The sequence below is a fragment of the Phyllobates terribilis genome, unplaced genomic scaffold, assembly GCF_046119375.1.
Source record: "Phyllobates terribilis strain yellow unplaced genomic scaffold, ASM4611937v1 Scaffold_10__3_contigs__length_209671492, whole genome shotgun sequence".
Classification (NCBI taxonomy): Eukaryota; Metazoa; Chordata; class Amphibia; order Anura; family Dendrobatidae; genus Phyllobates; species Phyllobates terribilis.
Window position 1 is genome coordinate 135496529 of NW_027362770.1, and position 23112 is coordinate 135519640.

Below are 23112 nucleotides of genomic sequence, written 5' to 3' on the forward strand. Positions count from 1 at the left end.
TAGAATGGGCCCCATATAATGCTTCATACTGTATGGATGCCCTATAAATTTCTCCATCCTGTATATGCTATATATATTGCTCCATCCTGTATGGGCCCCATATATTGCTCCATCCTGTATTGGCTCCATCCTGTATGGGCCCCATAGATTGCTCCATCCTGTATGGGCCCCATAAATTGTTCCATGCTGTATGGGCTCCATCCTGTATGGGCCCCATAGATTGCTCCATCCTGTATGGGCCCCATGTAATGTCCCATGCTACATAAAAAAAAAAAAATCAAATACTCACCTCACCTCTTCTGCTGCCCCTGCTCTCCTCCGCCCCAGACTCCTCAGCGTCGCTAGCGTCTTCCCGCTCTCTATCTCTGCACTGTGACTGCTCAGCAGAGGGCGCGCTAAAAAGACGTCATCATGTCCTCTGACCTGAGATGTCACAGTCAAGAGACGGAAGAGGCCAGAGCTGCGGAGGCACGGGGTGAGGTAAGTATTGTGCGGGGGCTCGAGCATCTCACTGCTCGAGATGCTCGGTGCTCGCCGAGTATTTCCGAGGTTGCTCGGCGGGAGCTCGGGTCTCCTCCTTGCATGTTTGGCGCTCTTTAGAGCCAATGAACATGCAGGGATTGCCTGCCATTCACTGTAATGGCGTAGCCATGTTGGTTGTGGCATTAGAGTGATTAGCTGGCCGCACAACGTCATCAAGTCTATATCAGACCTGGCGCCGCCATGCTCGTCAGTCACTCCGGAATCAGACAGTGTAGGGAGAGGTGCTGCTGAGCTAGGGAGAGATTTGCTTGTTTCTAGTTAGTGTAGGTGTACCAAACTATATTAGAGACACATATCCATCTAAACAAACAGTCCTTCTGAGGACTAATCCATCTGCAGAGATATCAGGCAGGCAGTGTATATAGATAACCTATAAAGACATGGAGTATAACCCCCAAAAAGAAGTATGAAGTAATACTAGATGATATTAAAATTGAAAACTTTTATTAAATACAAATATTAAAATCGAGAAAGTATTGAAAGTTAACAGGTCACTAGGGGTGAAAAACACAAAGACAGGGCGGCAATTGTGTACAGAGATGCACAGGGGGTCATCTGGCAGCAATTAGTCAGAGATTGTACTCTAATGCATATGTGACTAGCCCCATAAAGTAGGGGGCACACAGATAATAAATCCAAAATGACAGTGTATACAGTCAACAGAATACAGATGGCAAGGAATCCACAATTGTATAGGTTCAATGACGATTCCAACCCTTCTTACATGCATACAAAGCAAGTATGGATAATATCTACATCATAACAGATGGCTCACCCATGTGTCAAATAACCTCGTATGCCGCGCTGTGGCCCCGACGCGCGTTTCGCGTATAGCTTCCTCGGGGGGCTGTGGTTTTACACGTGGACCGCCATCATTATATACCCCACTTCCCTACCCTACAGGTGTACACGCCGATAGTCACGGCGCATGCGCGATGACCTCCGCCCCCTCCGCCGCGTCATTTCCGGCTAATTCCCAGCGGAAGTGTGGGCGGGAACAATGCGTTCCACTGACGTCAATAGCCCACACTTTCGCCGTACGGAAGCCTTTGGGACGCAGTCGGACGGGGACAGTCTCGCGCATGCGTCACACGGCGGCAACCATATTTGGTAAGGGAATAAGAATGGGCAGCCATACATGGGACAGGTAACAGCGCACCAGGAAGACAATCAACCATAAAACATTGCATAAATAAGGGTTTTCACAATTCATTGCAATGTACACAGAATCTACCAAGAAAGTATCATTCCTTCAGCAAGCGTTATGGTTAACAATATGCAAATATAGATGTCTGAGGAGTCCTCCAGTATGTGTTGTTCACAGATATATGCGAAGAAAGACTTGTCCATATACAATACAGAAGGGCTGATCCCAAGTAGGTCCGAGAGGTATTCCAGAAATGAAATAAATGATGACGTAAATGCTAACAAAGAACAAAAGAATTAAAATCCACATAATAAAAGCAGAAGGAGAAGGGCATATGGAACTAGAGGTAGGGAGCAAAACTGTTCTGTTCATTAAGACCCCTAGGGGTCATCGTGTCCAGTGTAGCTATCCAGCGACACTCCAGCTGCGCCAGAATACGTTTGTGATTACCACCCCTAATCCCGAGGTGTACTCGGTCAATGCCTCTAAATTGGAGGCATAAGGGGTCGCAGTTATGGCACAGTCTGGATTGTCGCGGGATCGTCTTAAGCAATGATACATAGGGGGCCTCTCGAGCCGCCAAAACGTCTCTGATGTGTTCCCTGACTCGGATCCAAAACTCTCTCGATGTGAGTCCCACATAGCTCAAATTGCACGGACATGTGGCCATATACACAATATATGTGGTACTACAAGAAATATATTGTGTAATTTTAAAGTTTTTTAGGCCATCTGCAGAAGTAAATGATGTTGTGCGAACTATGTTTCTACAGGCCAGACAGGACCCGCAGGGAAAGCAACCCCATCTTTGTTTCCCACCCCCAAATAGGGTGGGGGTGGGGGCGACATAGTGGCTTCTAACTAGCGAGTCCTTTAGACTCTTGCCCCTCCTAGCCGTCATCAAGTGTTTATCAGGTAAAATTTTGTTCAGTGTAGGTTCAGTTTTGAGGATGGACCAATGTTTGGACAGAATCTCTCGTATTTCACGCCAACGACTATTATAAGTTGATATAAATCTAATGGGGGGATCCCTCTCAGGTTGTTTTATGGGATTAGTTAGGAGAAGATCCCGTGGAGCTTTCCTAGCACGTTTATAGCCTCTCTTAATATTACGTGTGCTGTACCCACGATCTCGGAATCTCTGGCCAAGGTCCCGAGCCTGAGCCTCAAATGCTACGTCAGAGGAACAAATGCGTTTCATCGAGCCGTGGAGTTTTTCCTTGCAGCCAGTGACTTAGCTGCCTCACTTTGTGCCTTGATCTTGGAATTCTTGAATTTCATACTTTCCCATAATTTTTTCACATTCAAAGACAGATTCTTCCTTCAAAAACGATGGGCGCGGCGTGTGCTCCGTCCTACGCTAATCTCTTTCTCGGTTTCTGGGAGAGGGAGATTTTCGGGGATGGAGCCGGCGCCGCTTCCCATCTGCAGTGCTGGTACAGATATATAGATGATGTTTTCATCATCTGGCAGGGTCCCGAGTCTGAGCTTCATGACTTCATTGCCTCTTTAAATCTCAACGATAGGAACATTAGGCTTACCTATAAGTTTGATCACAACCAGATTGACTTTCTGGACATTAGGATCATTGTCCAACAGAATGGCATGGTAGAGACTGATGTTTATCGTAAGGAGACAGCGGTCAACTCATTGTTACATGCAACATCAGCCCATACACCTTCAACAATTCGGGCCATTCCTGTTGGACAATATTTGAGGATGAAACGCATTTGTTCCTCTGACGTAGCATTTGAGGCTCAGGCTCGGGACCTTGGCCAGAGATTCCGAGATCGTGGGTACAGCACACGTAATATTAAGAGAGGCTATAAACATGCTAGGAAAGCTCCACGGGATCTTCTCCTAACTAATCCCATAAAACAACCTGAGAGGGATCCCCCCATTAGATTCATATCAACTTATAATAGTCGTTGGCGTGAAATATGAGAGATTCTGTCCAAACATTGGTCCATCCTCAAAACTGAACCTACACTGAACAAAATTTTACCTGATAAACCCTTGATGACGGCTAGGAGGGGCAAGAGTCTAAAGGACTCGCTAGTTAGAAGCCACTATGTCGCCCCCACCCCCACCCTATTTGGGGGTGGGAAACAAAGATGGGGTTGCTTTCCCTGCGGGTCCTGTCTGGCCTGTAGAAACATAGTTCGCACAACATCATTTACTTCTGCAGATGGCCTAAAAAACTTTAAAATTACACAATATATTTCTTGTAGTACCACATATATTGTGTATATGGCCACACGTCCATGCAATTTGAGCTATGTGGGACTCACATCGAGAGAGTTTCGGATCCGAGTCAGGGAACACATCAGAGACGTTTTGGCGGCTCGAGAGGCCTCCGATGTATCATTGCTTAAGACGATCCCGCGACACTTCAGACTGTGCCATAACTGCGACCCCTTATGCCTCCAATTTAGAGGCATTGACCGAGTACACCTCGGGATTAGGGGTGGTAATCACAAACGTATTCTGGCGCAGCTGGAGTGTCGCTGGATAGCTACACTGGACACGATGACCCCTAGGGGTCTTAATGAACAGAACAGTTTTGCTCCCTACCTCTAGTTCCATATGCCCTTCTCCTTCTGTTTTTATTATGTGGATTTTAATTCTTTTGTTCTTTTTTAGCATTTACGTCATCATTTATTTCATTTCTGGAATACCTCTCGGACCTACTTGGGATCTGCCCTTCTGTATTGTATATGGACAAGTCTTTCTTCGCATATATCTGTGAACAACACATACTGGAGGACTCCTCAGACATCTATATTTGCATATTGTTAACCATAACGCTTGCTGAAGGAATGATACTTTCTTGGTAGATTCTGTGTACATTGCAATGAATTGTGAAAACCCTTATTTATGCAATGTTTTATGGTTGATTGTCTTCCTGGTGCGCTGTTACCTGTCCCATGTATGGCTGCCCATTCTTTTTCCCTTACCAAATATGGTTGCCGCCGTGTGACGCATGCGCGAGACTGTCCCCGCCCAACTGCGTCCCAAAGGCTTCCGTACGGCTGAAGTGTGGGCTATTGACGTCAGTGGAACGCATTGTTCCCGCCCACACTTCCGCTGGGAATTAGCCGGAAATGACGCGGCGGAGGGGGCGGAGGTCATCGCACTTGCGCCGTGACTATCGGCATGTACACCTGTAGGGTAGGGAAGTGGGGTATATAATGATGGCGGTCCACGTGTAAAACCACAGCCCCCCGAGGAAGCTATACGCGAAACGCGCGTCGGGGCCTCTGCGCGGCATACGAGGTTATTTGACACATGGGTGAGCCATCTGTTATGATGTAGATATTATCCATACTTGCTTTGTATGCATGTAAGAAGGGTTGGAATCGTCATTGAACCTATACATTTGTGGATTCCTTGCCATCTGTATTCTGTTGACTGTATACACTGTCATTTTGGATTTATTATCTGTGTGCCCCCTACTTTATGGGGCTAGTCACATATGCATTAGAGTACAATCTCTGACTAAGTGCTGCCAGATGACCCCCTGTGCATCTCTGTACACAATTGCCGCCCTGTCTTTGTGTTTTTCACCCCTAGTGACCTGTTAACTTTCAATACTTTCTCGATTTTAATATTTGTATTTAATAAAAGTTTTCAATTTTAATATCATCTAGTATTACTTCATACTTCTTTTTGGGGGTTATACTCCATGTCTTTATAGGTTATGTATTTAAGTAGGAATACCCTGTATATACAGGACAATGTTTAAGATTTACCATAGAGTTCGGCTCAATTGTATTCATGTTAGGCAGTGTATATAGGCAGGCAGGCAGTGTAAAAAGCAGACTGCAGTGCATATAGCACAAGAGGCTCCATTCCAGTTCTGTCTGCTGCTGCTGTTAGATATTTCTAGAAATAGGCCCCGGTCTCAGGGGCCAGGAATATTTTTTTTTGGATCTTAATCCTCATTATTTGCTTAAAAAGCAATCCAGATAACACAGTTTTTCTGCGCCATTTGCTCGCTGGCACTGCAGAATACAGCCAGGTCTTTTCCATATTACAGCGCTAAAAATCCAGCTATTTAAAACTGTGGTTTGTCCGTCACACGGATCACATATAATTGCGCTGAAAATACTGCAATTTCTGGACTTCATTAAAAATTTGTTTCAGTGTGTCAGTGAAGCAATTGACACCAGATTGCTGTTCGAAATAGTTACCTACAGGCCAGATATGTAAAACTGTGTTTTCTCCGTCACATGGATCACATATACGTTTTCAGAAAATACTGCCATTTCTGGCCTCCATTACATTTTTTTTTCAGTGTGTCAGCAAAGTTTCTGACACTGGTTTGCTGTTCAAAATAGTTAGTTACAGGCCAGGTATTGTGTTTTCTCCGTCACACGGATCACATATACGTTTTCAGAAAATACTGCCATTTCTGACCTCCATTAAAAATTTGTTTCAGTGTGTCGGTGAATAAATTGACACCAGGTTGCTGTTCCAAATAGTTACCTACAGGCCAGGTATTTAAAGCCGTGTTTTCCCCGTCACATGGATCACATATAACTTCACTCCAAATTCAGTCATTTGTAGTGAGCGTGGAAGATATTATCCTCCATTTAAAATGGGCAAGGCACGTGGCAAGGGACGGGGAACTGGACGTGGTGGTGATGATGGTGCATGCAGAGGCCGATGCCGTGGGCAAGCTGAAATTGTGCCACAACAAACACGCACATCTTCTCGCTCGACCTTCCTGTCCCAATTAATAGGGGACTACAGAACACCACTATTGAACACAGAGCTGTGTGAAAAGGTTCTTGGTTGGATAGCAGATAATGCTTCCAGTCACTTAACCACCACCACCAGCACCTTGTCTTCCACACGGTCAAGTCTCAGTAGCTGTGAGTGTGGACCCCATATTCCTCACCCTGAACCTCCTTCCTTCCACCATGCTGAGTGCCCAGAGACAACTGATCCAACACTTGGACACTCCGAAGAGCTGTTCACTTTTCCATTTATAGATTCGGGCCTCTCGTCCGGTCCACTTGAAGCGGGGCAAGAGGAGATCGCATGTAACTATGCCCAACTATTTGAGCAGCCACGATCACACAAAGGCAATGGTGGGAAAGTGTCACAAGAGGTGGACGTTGATGAGACACAATTGCCAGAAAGTCAGGAGGAGGACTAGAGTGCGGAAGAGGAAGACGAGGTGGTGGATGATATAGTGACTGACCCAACCTGGCAGGAGGACATGCAGAGCGAGGACAGCAGCACACAGGGGGAGGGAGGCAGAGAACCCCAACAGGCAGGAAAAAGCAGTGTGGTGGCTGCAGAAAGAAGGCAGGCAACTGTTCCCCGTCACACCAACACGAAGGAAGTTGCCAATACAACTGTTAGGTCTTCCTGAGTCTGGTTGTTTTTTAAAGACTCTGCCGATAACCCCAAAAAGGCCATTTGCACAACCTGCCAGGCCAGCATCAGCAGGGGTGGCAAAACGACCAGCCTGGCCACCACCAGCATGATCAGGCACATGGCAGCAAAGCACCCGACTTTGTGGGCTGAACTCCAGTGTCCAGATACAGTGTCTGCGTGTGGCACCATTGCTTCTTCCGCTGTTGTGCATGCAAGCCAATCCCCTGTCCATGGTGCATGCGAAGACGCCTCCTGCCCTGCACCTGTCATTGCACACTCTCAAGTAGCAGCATCAGGAAGCACGTTCATGTCCTTGTCCCAGCGCAGCGTTCAGTTGTCCATACCCCAGTCCTTGGAACGCAAGCGCAAATATGCAGCCAACGCCCCACTACTAAATTCTCACATTTCATGACTGCTTGCGCTCGAAATGTTGCCTTTTAGGCTCGTGGAGATGGAAACATTCCGCAACCTGATGGCGGCGGCCGTCCCTCGGTACTCTGTCCCCAGCCACCACTATTTCTCCCGGTGTGCCATCCCCGCATTACACAAGCACGTGTCCCAAAACATTAGCCGTGCTCTCAACAACGCAGTTACCGGTAAAGTCCCCCTAACCACGGACACGTGGACAAGTGCTTGTGGGCAGAGACGGTACATCTCGCTGATGGCACATTGGGTTAACATAGTGGAAGCCGGGACCCAGTCGGACCTTGGAATGGAACACGCCCTCCCGACGCCAAGGATTGCGGACCCTAGGTCAATCAGGGTTGCCCCCCCATGGTCTACAGCTCCTGCACCTCATCCTCCTCAGCCTCCTCCTCCTCTTCAGCCTCCATCTCCGAAATGACCACATCAGTCACAAGCTGGAAGCACTGCAGCACTGCCTCGGCCAAGCAGCAACAGGCTGTGCTGAAGCTAATATGCTTAGCTGAAAAAACGCACAATGCTGAAGAGTTGTGGACAGCTCTGAAAGAGCAGGCAGATCTGTGGCTCACACTGCTGGACCTACAGCCAGGCATGGTCGTGTGTGACAATGGCCGGAACCTGGTGGCGGCTCTTAGGTGAGGCAAGCTCACACACGTACCATGCCTGGCCCATGTGCTTAACCTCATGGTTCAGTGGTTTCTCAAATCCTACCCGGAGCTGCCGGATCTGCTTGTTAAACTACGCCACCTGTGTGCCCATTTTAGAAAGTCACCTACAGCTTCTGCCGCCCTTGCCGTGTTTAAGCATCGTTTGCTGCTTCCGGCTCACAGACTGGTATGTGATTTCCCCACGAGTTGGGACTCTACACTGCAGATGTTGGGAAGGATTTGTGAGCAGAAAAGGGCAGTTGTTGAGTACCAGTATCAACAAGGCCGTTGGTATTCAGTTCAGACTCCACACATAAGACCTCAGGAGTGGACATGGATGTCAGACACATGTACCATCTTCCAGAACTTTGAGGACTCCACCAAGATGTTGAGCGGTGATGAAGCCATAATTAGCGTCACCATCCCACTTCTCTGTCTTCTGAAACGCTCTCTGCTCACAATCAAAGAGGATACATTGCAGGCAGAGCACGATGAGATGGAGCAAGGAACCATACAGAGTGATTACACACAGCCCAGCCTCATCTCATCCCAGCGTGGATTGGGTGACAATGAGGAAGAGGAGGAGGAGGAAGAACAGGAGCTAGTTTCATACGCTATAGTCTGTATCACCTGCACAACTGTCATACCGCCTGTTCAGTGTGGATGGCCACAGGACAAAGAGGAGGAGGAGGAGAGCATAGTCAGTCATCCTCTTGGTGAAGACACGGAAGTCTTGCCTGTTAACAGTCTGGCACAGATGACTGAGTTTATGTTACGCTGCCTTTCCCATGACCCTCGCGTTCTCAAAATTTTTGTTGATAGTCATTACAGGTTTGTGACACTTCTAGACCCATGCTACAAGGAGAACTTTATATCTCTTATTCCTGAGGCGGACAGGTCTACAAAAATGGGGCAGTACCAGAAGGCCATTGTTGCAGAACTATTAAAAAAATTCCCATCTGAAAACGCTGGCGGCAGAGGTCACAGTTCATTGGACAACCAAGGAGTACAGGCGAGAGAGACACAACTCCAATCCAGCAGAGGCAGGGGAACACTGTCGAAGTTCTGGGACAGTTTTCTCAGACCCTCCCATCGCACAGGCCCTGAGAGCGGTGTACTCTCACAAGGAGTGCAAAGTTTGGGAAGATGCTGAGAGAGTACCTTGCCAACCGTACCAACGTCCTCCGTGATTCCTCTGTGCCTTATAATTATTGGATATCCAAGCTGGATACGTGGAATGAACTAGCTCTCTATGCCTTGGAGGTCCTGGGCTACTTTGCCGCTAGCGTTTTATCAGAGCGGGTTTTTAGTGCCGCTGGTGGAATTATAACTGATAAGCGCATCCGCCTGTCAACTGAAAATGCTGTCAGGCTGACTGTTATAAAAATGAACAAAGGCTGGATTGGTCCAGACTTCTCAACACCACCGAATGATAGCAGCGTAACATAAACTCAAATCTAGTGTCTTTTTTTGGGAGGTGTATTCCCATGCACCTCTTCACACCCACACATGGGTATACGCTTCCTGATTTTGGCTATTTGCTCTTGTCCCCCTCCTTCTCCTCATCCTCATCCTCCACCACCATATCACCAGGGTGATCGTGGTCCGTGATGCACCACCCATATAATTTTTTTAAAGGGTGTTTATGATGCCCGTAAAAATTTTTTTTTATACATTATGTATACCCCCAGGGGTAAATGTTTGTCAGCCCATACACTTAGTGCATGGGAATTACAAGTATAGGAGACCCGCTCCTTTCTAATGGGAACATTTTTTTATGAGGCCCTCTATGTCTCTTCCAAGGGGCATTGGAGTGCCTCCCAATTTTTGGCAGCCCTTGCATTCACTGCATAGGCCAACACTATGGGAGACCCTCTCCTTTCTAATGGAAATTTGTCGTTACTGTGGCCCTGCTCTGTGTCTTTAAATTCTTAGTGGTGTTTTTCCTTAATTTGGTCACCCGTTGGACTCACTGCATACCCTATAACTGTATAGCAGACTCTCTCCTTTCTAATGGGAATTTGTCGTTACTGTGACCCTGCCCTATGTGTCTTTAAATTCTTTGTGGGGTTTTTCCTAAATTTGGTCAACCGTTGGACTCACTGCATACCCTATTACTGTATAGCAGACCGTCTCCTTTCTAATGGGAACATGTCGTACTTGTTACTGTGGCCCTGCTCTATGTGTCTTTAAATTCTTAGTGGGGTTTTTCCTAAATTTGGTCTGCCGTTGAACTCACTGCATACCCTATAACTGTGTAGCAGACTCTCTCCTTTCTAATGGGAACATGTCGTTACTGTGGCCCTGCTCTATGTGTCTTTAAATTGTTATTGGGGTTTTTTCTAAATTTGGTCTGCCGTTGGATTCACCTCATACCCCATAACTGTATAGCAGACCCTCTACTTTCTAATAGGAACATGTTGTACTTGTTACTGTGGCCCTTCTCAATGTGTCTTTAAATTGTTAGTGGGGTTTTTCCAAAATTTTGACAGCCCTTGCAGTCACAGCATTGGCATTACCACAATAGGAGACCCACTCTTTTATAATGGGAACCTTTTTTTTCAACTGAGACCCTCCTCTATGTCTCTTCAAAGGGGTATTGGCTTGCGTCCGAATTTTTTGCAGCCCTTGGAGTCACTGCATACGCAATAACAGTATAGAAGACCCACTCGTTAATAATGGGAACAACAAAGCATTGCCGGCTGATGGCTCTCTAACAATAGTGAGGGCCGACTGCTGGCCTTTTAAGAATAGTAAGGGCCGCCTGATGGCCCTAAAAAAATAGGCTTTGGGACTTTCAGAGTCCCTCCATCCTAAATGAAATAGGATGTGTCTGATGATGTGTCACACACCACATTGCCAGATAAGGTTGTAAAATGTTAAAATGACATTTCCCGGTGAATGCATTTGTCTTAAAAAGTAACGTAAAAAAAAAAAAAAAGTAGGATCTTTCTTTAGTGTAAAAAACAGAGTCGCAAAGGTAACCTCAATGTAATCACATTGTTCAGCTCCTGCACCTCCTCCTCCATCTCCGAAATGACCACATCAGTCACAAGCTGAAAGCACTGCAGCACTGCCTTGGCCAAGCGGCAACAGGCTGTTCTGAAGATAACATGCTTAATGCTTAGGTGACAAACCGCCCAGTGCCGCAGAGTTGTTGAAAGCTGTAACACAGCAGCCTGATCTGTGGCTCTCACCGCTGAACATACAGCCAGGTATGGTCGTGTGTGACAATGGGCAGAACCTGGTGACGGAGAAATGACAGCCGGAGTAGATACGGTTTCCCTCTATGCCAATCCTTTCACCGAGCTAAAGAATATGGCTGTGGTGAAATACCGCTCCCACTGAGAAGCTGTTTCAGATTGAAAAACATTTTGCCCACCAGAGGATTTGATTCTGACGGCTTACCTTTCTTCCCCGCTCAAGAGCCCCATAGCAGCTGCAAAGTTAGCGCTATCATGAACTCTCCTGATGTAGAAGACAGGGCACAGAATCCTCTGGTGGGACCGTCCAACCCTGCCGAGAAGCATTCTTGGCTAAGAAAAGTGTGTGGGAAGGTTCCCGGACACGCTATGGCTGCTTTTTTACTGAGGTGGAAACCCACGCAAACACGGGGAGAACATACAAAGTCCTTGCAGATGTTGTCCTTGCTGGAATTTGAACCCAGGAGTCCAGTGCTGCAAGGCTTCAGTGCTAACCACTGATCCAATATGCTGCCGTTCACCCTCTAATATCTAACAGGCTGGAGAAACTTGCTCCTACTGCCACTCTATATTCAGCTCCTTTGTGAGAAACTAATGTATTTGGGCAGCCACTCAGTCTACCAAATAAAATTCCTGAGAAGGAAATTGGGGATGGCTTCGCTACTGGTACTGGGGGCATTGCTAATACCATGGCGTCATACCATAGTTTACTAGAAATATTCCAGGCTGCTAAGAGGCAAGCAAATTCCCACAGAAAAGTACCAGTAGCAATGTTCAGGGACCTGCGCTTGTAGAAGGCGGAGACAACACTGGGAGAAATAGTGATGGCTGGGGACCAAGTATGGACACGGGGCATGAGGCATGAGGTTGTGAAAACTTCCGCCTCCACGAGCCTAAAAGGACACATTTCAAGTGCAAGCAGTTGCCCAGAAATCTGGCAGTTTAGTATTGCGGCCTGTGGGTGGGTATGTGGTTGGCTGGCTGCATACTTGCGCTTGCATTCCAAGTAACAGAAGACTAAGCAGATGGAGACCTCTATCATCATCATGGCCTTGGCGCACCCCTGGGGCCGTGGGGTACTCGTTAGCTGGGCCGGTTCTGTATTGGGGTAGTCATGGTGGCAGTGATCCGGTCCGTGGCCAAGGGCGGTCAAATAAAGAACAGTGAAAATCAATTTGGGGAAATAAAGATTTGGGGATAATGTTCGTGATGCCACCCCTTGTATGTGGCTATAGGTGGCTGCCGCTGCTGTTCAGATCCACTGGGGCTGATAGTGACACAGCAGAGATGGTTCAGCTCTCCACAGGCAAAGCTAAGCTCCAGGGCAGTATATAATGATTGATGAGGTAGATGTTGCTGGTGTAGACTGTGTAGTGCAGGGTCGGTGGCGCAGCAATTATTCAAGGACACAGTGGGGTGCAGTCTTCAAGTATTTACTCACAGTTATGAAGATGCTCCAGGTTACAACTGCCAGATTATAACCTCCCACGTCGTCCTGTGTCCTCCGGGGAAGTGATCCAGCCAACTCTCAGATAACTTAGAAGCACTTGAACGGGACCCCTTTCTGTGTACCTCTCCAGATCGTCTTTCTCTGCGCTGGCTCTCACCCTCCTGCCCTCCGCCTCACACACAGTGTCCCAAGCCAGTGGCCACGGACCTTGTTGGGCGACGACCGTTCTGTCCCCTTTGTCCTATATGACCACCTTTTCAGCGATTGTGTGTGGATTGTGGCTACGGCACATGAAGATACCGCAACCTCCGGATTGCTAGCTGAGTCTTGCAGTCCTCCACTAGTCTGGGGCTGGTCCCCTACTGCGGCCTTGATCCCTCCACGATCAGCGTGAACTCGGGCGCATGGGTGGCATTCCGCACTCGCCGTGCCCCTAGGATCCCTTCTACCTCTGGAGCCTTTCTCACTGCTCCAGTGTTCTCTCCTCACTCTCCTCCTGGGCCTCTCTGACTGGACCCGCACTCCTCCACGGTCCTCCCTTCCTCTCTCACTCCTAAGACCAGACTGAACTCCTCTCTTTCTACCCTGAGCAGAACTCCTTCCAGATGTTTCTACCCTTCCTTTTATACTCTTCGGTCAGTGCTCTACCTAAACTACTTCCTCCACCCACCTCCTCTACTTAGTTCCACCTTCCTAACTGGGACCAGGCCTGTGCTCTCCCTTAGGAGCTATCTGGACCTTCCCTTATTAAGTGGTATAGTGTTGGGTGTGAGTGGTTGGGTCCCGGATAGTGCTTCCTCCTTACCTGAGAGTGGGGTACCACATCTCTGGATGAGATGCAGTACCTCTGTGGCAACTGGACCCGCAGGGGCGCCACAGCCTCAACTCGGCACTATGAACTCTCCTGAAGGAGAAGCCAGGGTTCACCGGAGGAGTCTCCGGTTTCCTGGTGGGTCCGTCCAACCCTGCCGAGAAGCAGCCCTGGCTAAGAAAAGTGTGGGGGAAGGTTCCCGGACACTCTGTGGCTGTTTTTTTTAATGTGGATCGGACGTGCTTATGCAAGTTATTTCTCAAACCGAATTGCAGATCAGACCATTGCCCACCTCTGTAGTCATGAAATTAAATGCGCAAAGAAAGATGTTTGTGTGTCAAAGCACCACCGACAAGTGCGAATTGATGCTGGACGGGCTGCCAGTGCTTCTGCAAAAAGCTGCATTAGAGGACTTCCTGGGAGAAATGACACTCAGAGTAGATATGGTTTCCCTCTATGCCAGTCCTTTCACCGAGCTAAAGAATATGGCTGTGGTGAAATACAAGTCAGCAAAAAAAGCTGTGGACTGGCTCCGTACCGTCCCTGGCCACATTCACCTGTCCACGTGTTTGTGGTTAGGCGGTCCTTCCCAGTAAGTGCACTGGGGAGGGCACGGGTAATGTTGTGGGACCTGTGCTTGTGGAAGGCGGAGACGACACCGGGACAAATAAGCTGGGTACCAAGTATGGATACCCGCTCACCGCTGCCATAAGATTGTGGACAGCATCCACCTCCACGAGCCTAAAAGGTCACATTTCAAGTGAAAGCAGCTGTCAAAAATTTGGCAGTATAGTACTGCAGCCTGTGGGTGGGTGGCTGGCTGCATACTTGCGCTTGCATTCCAAGGAATGGGGTAGGGACAACTGAACACTGCACCGAGACAAGGACTTGGACGGTCATTGTTGCAAGTTTGCAACGACAGGTGCATGGCGGGAGGCATCTTCACATGTGCCAAGGATCACTTATGATGGGCGCAGTGACCTGGGACTCAGAGATGCTTCCAGGGGTCTTACCCGTGCTGTTCCCATGTCTTTTCAGCACTGTATGCATGTGTCTGTTGAGGGGTCACACACCACATGGCCAGATAAGGTTGTAAAATGTTAAAATGACATTTCCCATTGAATGCATTTGTCTTGGTTGAAAGCAATGCAAAAGTGCAAAAACGCATCAAAAACGCTACGTGTGAACATAGCCCAAGGTGTGGAGGAGTATGTTTGTTTTTTGTTATTTATTTTGCCTTATATTCAAGTTTTTACCCTGGAAAGGATGTTCCTTAACATATTTCCCAGGAAAATCCATTTTGGTTTCGTTTTTGTTTGTTTTATTGTGAGTCCGTAAAAGTGGCATAATGATCTGACATCGTTGTTGACAGCAGTGACCTGGGAGTCAGAAATGCTTCCAGGGGTCTTCCCCATGCTGTTCCCATGTCATTTGAGCACTGTTCCCATCGATTTGGGCAATTTTTAGGCCCTCTGCAGACCGCCGGGGGGAGACGCCTGAAAAATGCTCGAGTTTCCCATAGACTTACATTGGGATCGTTGCTCGGGTCGAGCACCCGAGTATTCCAATGTGCTCGACCCAAGCAACGAGTACCCGAGCATTTTAGTGCTCGCCCATCACTATTAACCACATGTCGCTTTATGCCTTCAGCCTACAGAATGGCAGAAGCATGCAAAGGGCATTAGAGTTTTGGTGCTGGAGGCACAATGACATCACCTCATTGCTCCCCCCGTGCCAGGACACTGACTATGTTGGCAGACTCTTCAGAATTTTAGGTTAGGTAAGTTTACAGTGTTTGTAGGAATCATAGTGTGTTGATCGGTGGGAACTATGGATGTCTGATAATGTGTGGGTGGCTGTAGGTGCATCATACTGTATGGGTGGCTTTAGGGGCCATCATACATTGTGGGGACATTCTACTATATGGGAGCATCATACTGTGTGTGATGGGGAATTCCCTGTGGGCGTGTCATAAAGTGTGTTGGATGCTTTTTATAGGATGGTGTTAGAGAATATGCCGAATACTTCCTAAAAAGAAACATAAGATAGGTGCAGGGTAAAGAACATAAACCGCAGAGAGATAAACCCTAGCTGGTATTTTACTTAAATTACAGCAGTATGGCTGGACATTCAAATGAGACTATCTCCAGCAGGAAATACCAGCAGGGGGAAAGTATATAAAGCCGCACCCGAAAGGTGATAGGGCAGACAAATGAGTAAATGAAAACACCTGTTACCCTAAAAAGACTGAAGCAAGGATAACAGAAACTAAACATCCAGAGAAAAGGTGTTTCTGCTGTGGCTCAGCTGACAGAAGCAAAGCACAGGCTCAAGGGTTCAAACCCAGACATATAACAGTTAAATGAGCACTTTAATATTATTATTATATTATAAGGACACTCAGTATTGTAATCAGCAAAGAAACACACTGGGGGCATTAATAGGTTCTTAGGCACTCACAGAGGGCATTAATATTTTCTAGGGTGCAATTTTACTATCTAGAGGGCACAAAGGTGGCTTTGCTATGTAAATGGCACAGTGGTGGGCATTATTATGTGGGGCAGTAAAAGGAGGACTGTTACCATGCAAACAGCATGTGCAGTAATAGGGACTCATACGGCAGCAGCGGCTCAGCATTGGGGTACAGCAGGACAAGGAGTTTGTGCAGGTTGGGAATAGATGGGTAGATGGGGACAGGGCTGGAAATGTGAGAAGTCAGATTTGTCTTTGTTATAATCTCTGCTGACTGGAGTCCTGACTGGAGAAGTTGCCATGTTGGTTTGGGCAAAATGGAATAGAAGGAAAAAGTGAACGACTCCATCAGAAAGAACATCAGCTGCACACTCTTGGCATTCTCTTGATGAGCTTCAAGAGGTAGTCACCGGAAATGGTCTTCCAACAATCTTGAAGGAGTTCCCAGAGATGCTTAGCACTTGTTGGCCCTTTTGCCTTCACTCTGCGGTCCAGCTCACCCCAAACCATCTCGATTGGGTTCAGGTCTGGTGACTGTGGAGGCCTGGTCATCTGGCGTAGCACCCCATCACTCTCCTTCTTGGTCAAATAGCCCTTACACAGCCTGGAGGTGTGTTTGGGGTCATTGTCCTGTTGAAAAATAAATGATGGTCCAACTAAACGCAAACCGGATGGAATAGCATGCCACTGCAAGATGCTGTGGTTGCCAAGCTGGTTCAGTATGCCTTCAATTTTGAATAAATCCTCAAGTGTCACCAGAAAAGCACCGCCACACCATCACACCTCCTCCTCCATGCTTCACGGTGGGAACCAGGCATGTAGAGTCCATCCGTTCACCTGTTCTGCGTCGCACAAAGACACGGTGATTGGAACCAAAGATCTCAAATTTGGACTCATCAGACCAAAGCACAGATTTCCACTGGTCTAATGTCCATTCCTTATGTTCTTTAGCCCAAACAAGTGTCTTCTGCTTGTTGCCTGTCCTTAGCAGTGGTTTCCTAGCAGCTATTTTACCATGAAGGCCTGCTGCACAAAGTCTCCTCTTAACAGTTGTTGTAGAGATGAGTCTGCTGCTAGAACTCTGTGTGGCATTGACCTGGTCTCTAATCTGAGCTGCTGTTAACCTGCGATTTCTGAGGCTGGTGACTCGGATAAACTTATCCTCAGAAGCAGAGGTGACTCTTGGTCTTCCTTTCCTGCGGAGGTCCTCATGTGAGCCAGTTTCTTTGTAGCGCTTGATGGTTTTTGCAACTGCACTTGGGGACACTTTCAAAGTTTGCCCAATTTTTCAGACTGACTGACCTTCATTTCTTAAAGTAATGATGGCCACTCGTTTTTCTTTACTTAGCTGCTTTTTTCTTGCCATAATACAAATTCTAACAGTCTATTCAGTAGGACTATCAGCTGTGTATCCACCTGACTTCTGCACAACACAACTGATGGTCCCAACCCCATTTATAAGGCAAGAAATCTCACTTATTAAACCTGACAGGGCACACCTGTGAAGTGAAAACCATTTCCGGTGACTACCTCTTGAAGCTCATCAAGAGAATGCCAAGAGTGTGCAAAGCAGTCATCAAAGCAAAAGGTGGCTACTTTGAAGAACCTAGAATATAAGACATATTTTCAGTTGTTTCACACTTTTTTGTTAAGTATATAATTCCACATGTGTTAATTCATAGTTTTGATGCCTTCAGTGTGAATGTACAATTTTCAAAGTCATGAAAATACAGAAAAATCTTTAAATCAGAAGGTGTGTCCAAACTTTTGGTCTGTACTGTAGATCATAATTGGGAAAAGTGAAAAAAAAGTCTCATTTTTATATCAGTATTTTTTATATGGATCATATTCTTTTAATTGCAGATTTTTTATATTGTTTATAATTAGGAAAAATGAAAAAAAAATCACATTTTATAATTAGTTTTTTTTTTTATAGAAAACATGATTAGGAAAATGAAAAAAAATCACATTCTTTTAATTACAGTTTTTTTTATATAGATCATCATAATGAAGAAACGTGAAAAAAATCACATTTTTTAAAAAAATTTTTTATATAGATCATAATTAGGAAAACGGAAAAAAAATCACATTCTTTTAATTACAGTTTTTTTTTATATAGCTCATAAATAAGAAACATGAAAAAAAATCTTAATTTTTTTAAAATTACATCTAATGTAAAAAACTGATGAAAGCAATATATCATTCTGTGATGACACATTCCCATTTAAGACACATTGTAATTTGGAAATTTATACACCAAAAATGTCTGAATACCAGAGCAGAGCGGAATCATAGTGGAGCGTAAATTATTAATATATCTTATTATAATAAACTTTTTTTTTTTGTTGCTATGTGGTGCAATGGGGACGTCCGTAAGCAGAGGTCGGCAGATTTGCTCTGTGATGAATTTCCTTTAGTCCTTTATTCTGTGTACTTAATATTTTCTGCTCCATTAATCTGTTCAAACAGACTTTCTAAAATACTTTTGGGGAGATATTTTATGTAAGCATATGTCAGTTTAAAGGTAGAGAACTGTAGAAATTGTGCTGTCATTTCCAGCCACTGAATTCTCTACAGGATGCCGGCGGTGGGGTCTTTCCAGGATGTGACTCTGGAGAGAATGTACTAGCTTCATCTGCTGGCGTCTGTAATACTCTGTGATCCATCTGCCAAGGAAAATTCTCCCAGTTAATGTACATATATAGGAGCAAAAAACGTTTTCTAACATAGTGTATATGTAAATATATGAGTCTAATATAGGTCACCGCCATACATACTAAATGACATCACAATGTGTAAAACTGGCAAAGATATTAATGATATTAGTAAACAAAGCTAAACTGTAAAAATAAGTGTCAGGAAGCAAGACAAGTTCATGGGAGTCTTAGATGAGCATGAAGAGAACATAGATCAAACCTCACGTTGGTTATTGATGGGGGGGAGGTCAAAGGCAGCAGTGACGTAATGATTGCAGTCGCAGAGCTTCATGAAGGAGAGGAGGTTCCACTCGGATCCCTCGGCAGACACTACTTCTGTATTCGTGTCCTCAGTATGCGGATACAGTTGGAAATTGTGGTAGAGCAGAGATCCATTGGCTCCCTGCCCCTCCACTTTCTCTGATAAAACATCGCTGTTTTATGCCAGAGATCAGGAGCGTGCAGAGGACGCCAGTTGGTGCAATTGTGACATGCAGAAGTAGTGCAGTTGCTTCAAAAGCATCCAGCAACTATTACAAATAGCACAAACACATGAGACAGGAAGTGTTGTGCTCCAGAAGCATCCAGCAACTAGAGGGGTTAACACAGTCACAGAAGACAGGGAGTGTTTTAGCAGAGCCCCAGGGGGATTGTGGGGAACTTGTTATTGTAGTCTGGCTGAAGCCGAAGAGAAAGGTAGTGTGTTATCTGGATCTGACAAAAGGCAACTGAACAGGATTCAGATCAGGAGGGAAAATAAACACAGGACAGATAAACTTCCTGAACTAACAGTGCAGAGTATTATTGGGCAGGAAGATAAGGACTGGAAGGAATTGTGTCACAGGGATCATCTTCCTCATCAAACCCTCCCCCCCTCCATCTCCATGCAGGATAAAGAATGCCGTGTACTATTGTGTCCTTTTGAAGGAAAAGCATGTGGTTGTGTATGCATAGAAGTGTGCTGCTAAGAGATCTAATCTATGCTGAATTATGCTACTAAAGAGACTGTAATACTGTGACTTGTGAAGAAACTACTGTATTGTTACTGGAGCTGGTTGCTCAAGAAACTCAGACTGTACTGTAATGAAGATTGTTGCTGTAATATCCCTGAATTGCATTGGCCGTGCTTCAGATTAAATTCCACTGTTAAACTGTTGAAAAAAACTCTTGTCAGATGTGTCTGGTCAGCAATTGAATCTATTGTGTGCCTGAGAGAAGCTTCAGCGTATGGTCGCCCTGAGTAACGGTTCTCACAGAATTCCCAAGAATTCATGAAACCTGTCTCGCCCTATCTGAACCTAGTGGCGTGCGTGTAACACAATGACATCAGTGCACTGCAGAGGGAAGGGTGAGGACCCCACTGCTTGGAGTGGGAGTGGGATTAGCTTGGTGAGTTTCAGATAATTTTTTAACAGCACAAAAAGGTATAGGCACAAAGGGATGTGGAGGCACTATTACTGTGTGGGGGCACTATGGGGACATTATCATTGTATGGAGTCACTAAGGGGAATATCATAATTTTGCTGGGGGCGTTTTTACTATATAAAAGCAGAGAGGGGTCACTATTACTATATGGGACATAGGGGGCGTTTTATAACTGTATTGAGTTACAGAAGGCGAGCACAATTACTTTATGCTTAGGAAGCTAGCAGTCAATCGATGTACAAGGCCAGGAGACCCAAGGGTCCAACCCTGGCCTCTCTGAGAGTTTCTATGTGGCCAGATGACCGGCTGGTCCCAATCTGGCTTCTCTGAATGTTTCCATGGGTTTCAGGCAATCCCAAACAACATATCCATAGGGCCAGGGGACTTCATCGTCCCAACCTGGTCTCCCCAAATGTATCCATGGTCTTTCTGATGGTCAATGGATCAGATCCATATCTTTCCAGTCAGGGCCATGTATCCTTAGGCTGGAATTATGTAAAATCCAAATCTATGTCTCTTTGGGTAAAGCTCTCCTACCAAAATGATGGTGTGAAGAGAGTCTGATCTTTGATTCTCCTTGTAAAGTCTCTTTCCAATCTCTGTGTCAAGTCTGACCGCTACAGAAGCACATGTCCTTTTTAAGTACACATCCACAGGTCCAGGGGTTAGGGAGGGCATTACTCACTGGGCTAAGGTCTCATTGTTAGAGCTAATCAATTTACATACTTGGTATCGCAGGGGCTCCTGTAAATAAACATCATTGTTTAAGAATCAAACAAGTTAACATGAACACAATAGTGTATTTCTTTTGGCTTGACAAATCTAATCGTCCAGTTGATTCAGATTATAAACTGTATTGTCACAATTACTATATAGAGGTACATGTGGCGCCCCTGAGGGTTCGACCGCCACAGGAATGCTGCACTTCTTTAATGGAGTGTGGTGTTCCTCCTCTGAGGTAAGGCCAGTGTGATGGTAGTGACCTAGCCTTTTGCGTCCAACACCACATTCCACCAGAGGGAGCTATTATGCACTAGGTGCTGCTCCCCTGGTTACAGGGAGACTGGGGAACACAAGGTGGTAGGAACCAGTTAGTGGGTGTGGGTGGAGGAACAGTTAGTCAGTGACACTTCTAATTTCATATTTAATAGAATGCCATCTTTGATCTTGGTTCTTCGGTTGGTCTTCTGTTTGGTTCTAGTGGTCGTACTGTGCTGTCAAAATACTGTGTGTAATGTGACTTCCTTCCGGGAGCGCAGATCCTGTGTGGGCCTGCACCGGCATGGGACACAGCCCTTGTACCCCGATCTTTGGGACGAGAGGTAGGTTGCAGACAAGGAATGTCTCAACCCGTCCGAGGACCAGGATCAAGAAGGCCCGGGAGCTTTAGAGTGGCACCCTAGCAAATGGGTCCCGGGGAGGATGCAGACGGAGCGGAGCACGCCACCTGTCCTCGCCTACCTGATCTATTCAGAGGGATTCCGGCTGCAAGAGGGGTACCGGCCCCCAACATCCGACCTCGTACTCTACGTCCAGGACGGGAAAGCCCGGTTAGGCCCTGAGGATCCCGCCGGGCGTCGGATGGAGAGGAATTGCTACCCGAGCCCTATACCTGAGAGGAGTTCAGGGGGAGACCCGGCCTATCTACACACGCACAGACGGGAAAGGGTGAAGTCTGTAGTGCAGGAACACTCTGGTGCAGGGTCGCTACCAAACACTGGACTTCTTCGGAGGTAGTCGGACCCCCGTCCCTGGTGGCCGCAGGACTCCGCGAGGAGCAGGGAGTCGCCTTCTCGCTAACATCTCTGAGTGAGTAAAGCCTTGGAAGTTCACCCCTATGGCCTCCGGACTGTTCATTAAGCGCCATACCACGCGACGCGGTGCCCGTACTCTCCCGTGCTACTGCTACCCCCCTTCATCCTGCCTTGCCTGCCCTGAGGCCACGCTCCGCCTTTGGGGAGCAGTGAGAACACTAGCCGCCATGACACCGGGCCTCAGCGGACTGCTAGCGGCGCTGGTGGCTCATCACCAGACACCACAGGTGGCATAGTCGACAAATACCCCTCAACCCTGAAAGCCCTTACATCCTTTTTAATGTGACGGCCCTGGGCACGGGACAGGTCCAGGCCACGGCTGCACCCCCCCTCAACATCTGACCCTGTTCCGAGTACCCCATCTTCCCAGGGCAGGGCTGAGAGCGTCACATACACAGGGGGCACTATTACCAGAAAAGGGGTATTATTATATGAAGGTACAAAGGGGGCCACTCTTACTGTATGGAGGCACAAAGTGGGCATTATTACTATACTGAGGTACAGAAGGGGCACTATTACTAAATAGAGACACTAAGGGGGCATTATTACTATATAGAAATAGAAAGGGTGGCACTATTACTATTTGGAGACACTAAGGGGGCATTATTACTGTATAGCAGAACAGAGGGGGCACGATTGCTAGAAAAGGGGCATTATTATATAATGGTACAAATGGGGGGCACTCTTACTGTATGCAGACACAAAGGGAGCATTATAACTAAACAGAGGTACAGAGGCAAGCAATATTATATGGAGACACAAAGGGGACATCATTACTATATAAAGGTACTAAGGAAGCACTATTACTATATCAAGAAAAAAAGAGGGATTATTACTATATGAAGGTACAGAGGGGGCACTATTACTAAATGAAGACATAAAGGGGGAATTATTTCTATATAGAGATACAGAGAGGGCACTATTACTATACAGAGATACAAAGACTCAAAGCAGAAATCATGCTAGACAAGTGAGACCAGGATTTTACTTGGCTGGAGAAATATATTATTGAAGTGTTGTTGATACATTGTATAGAAAAGTAACTAACGTACGTGTGAAACTTATTTAATCTTATTTTACTGCCATTGCCGTT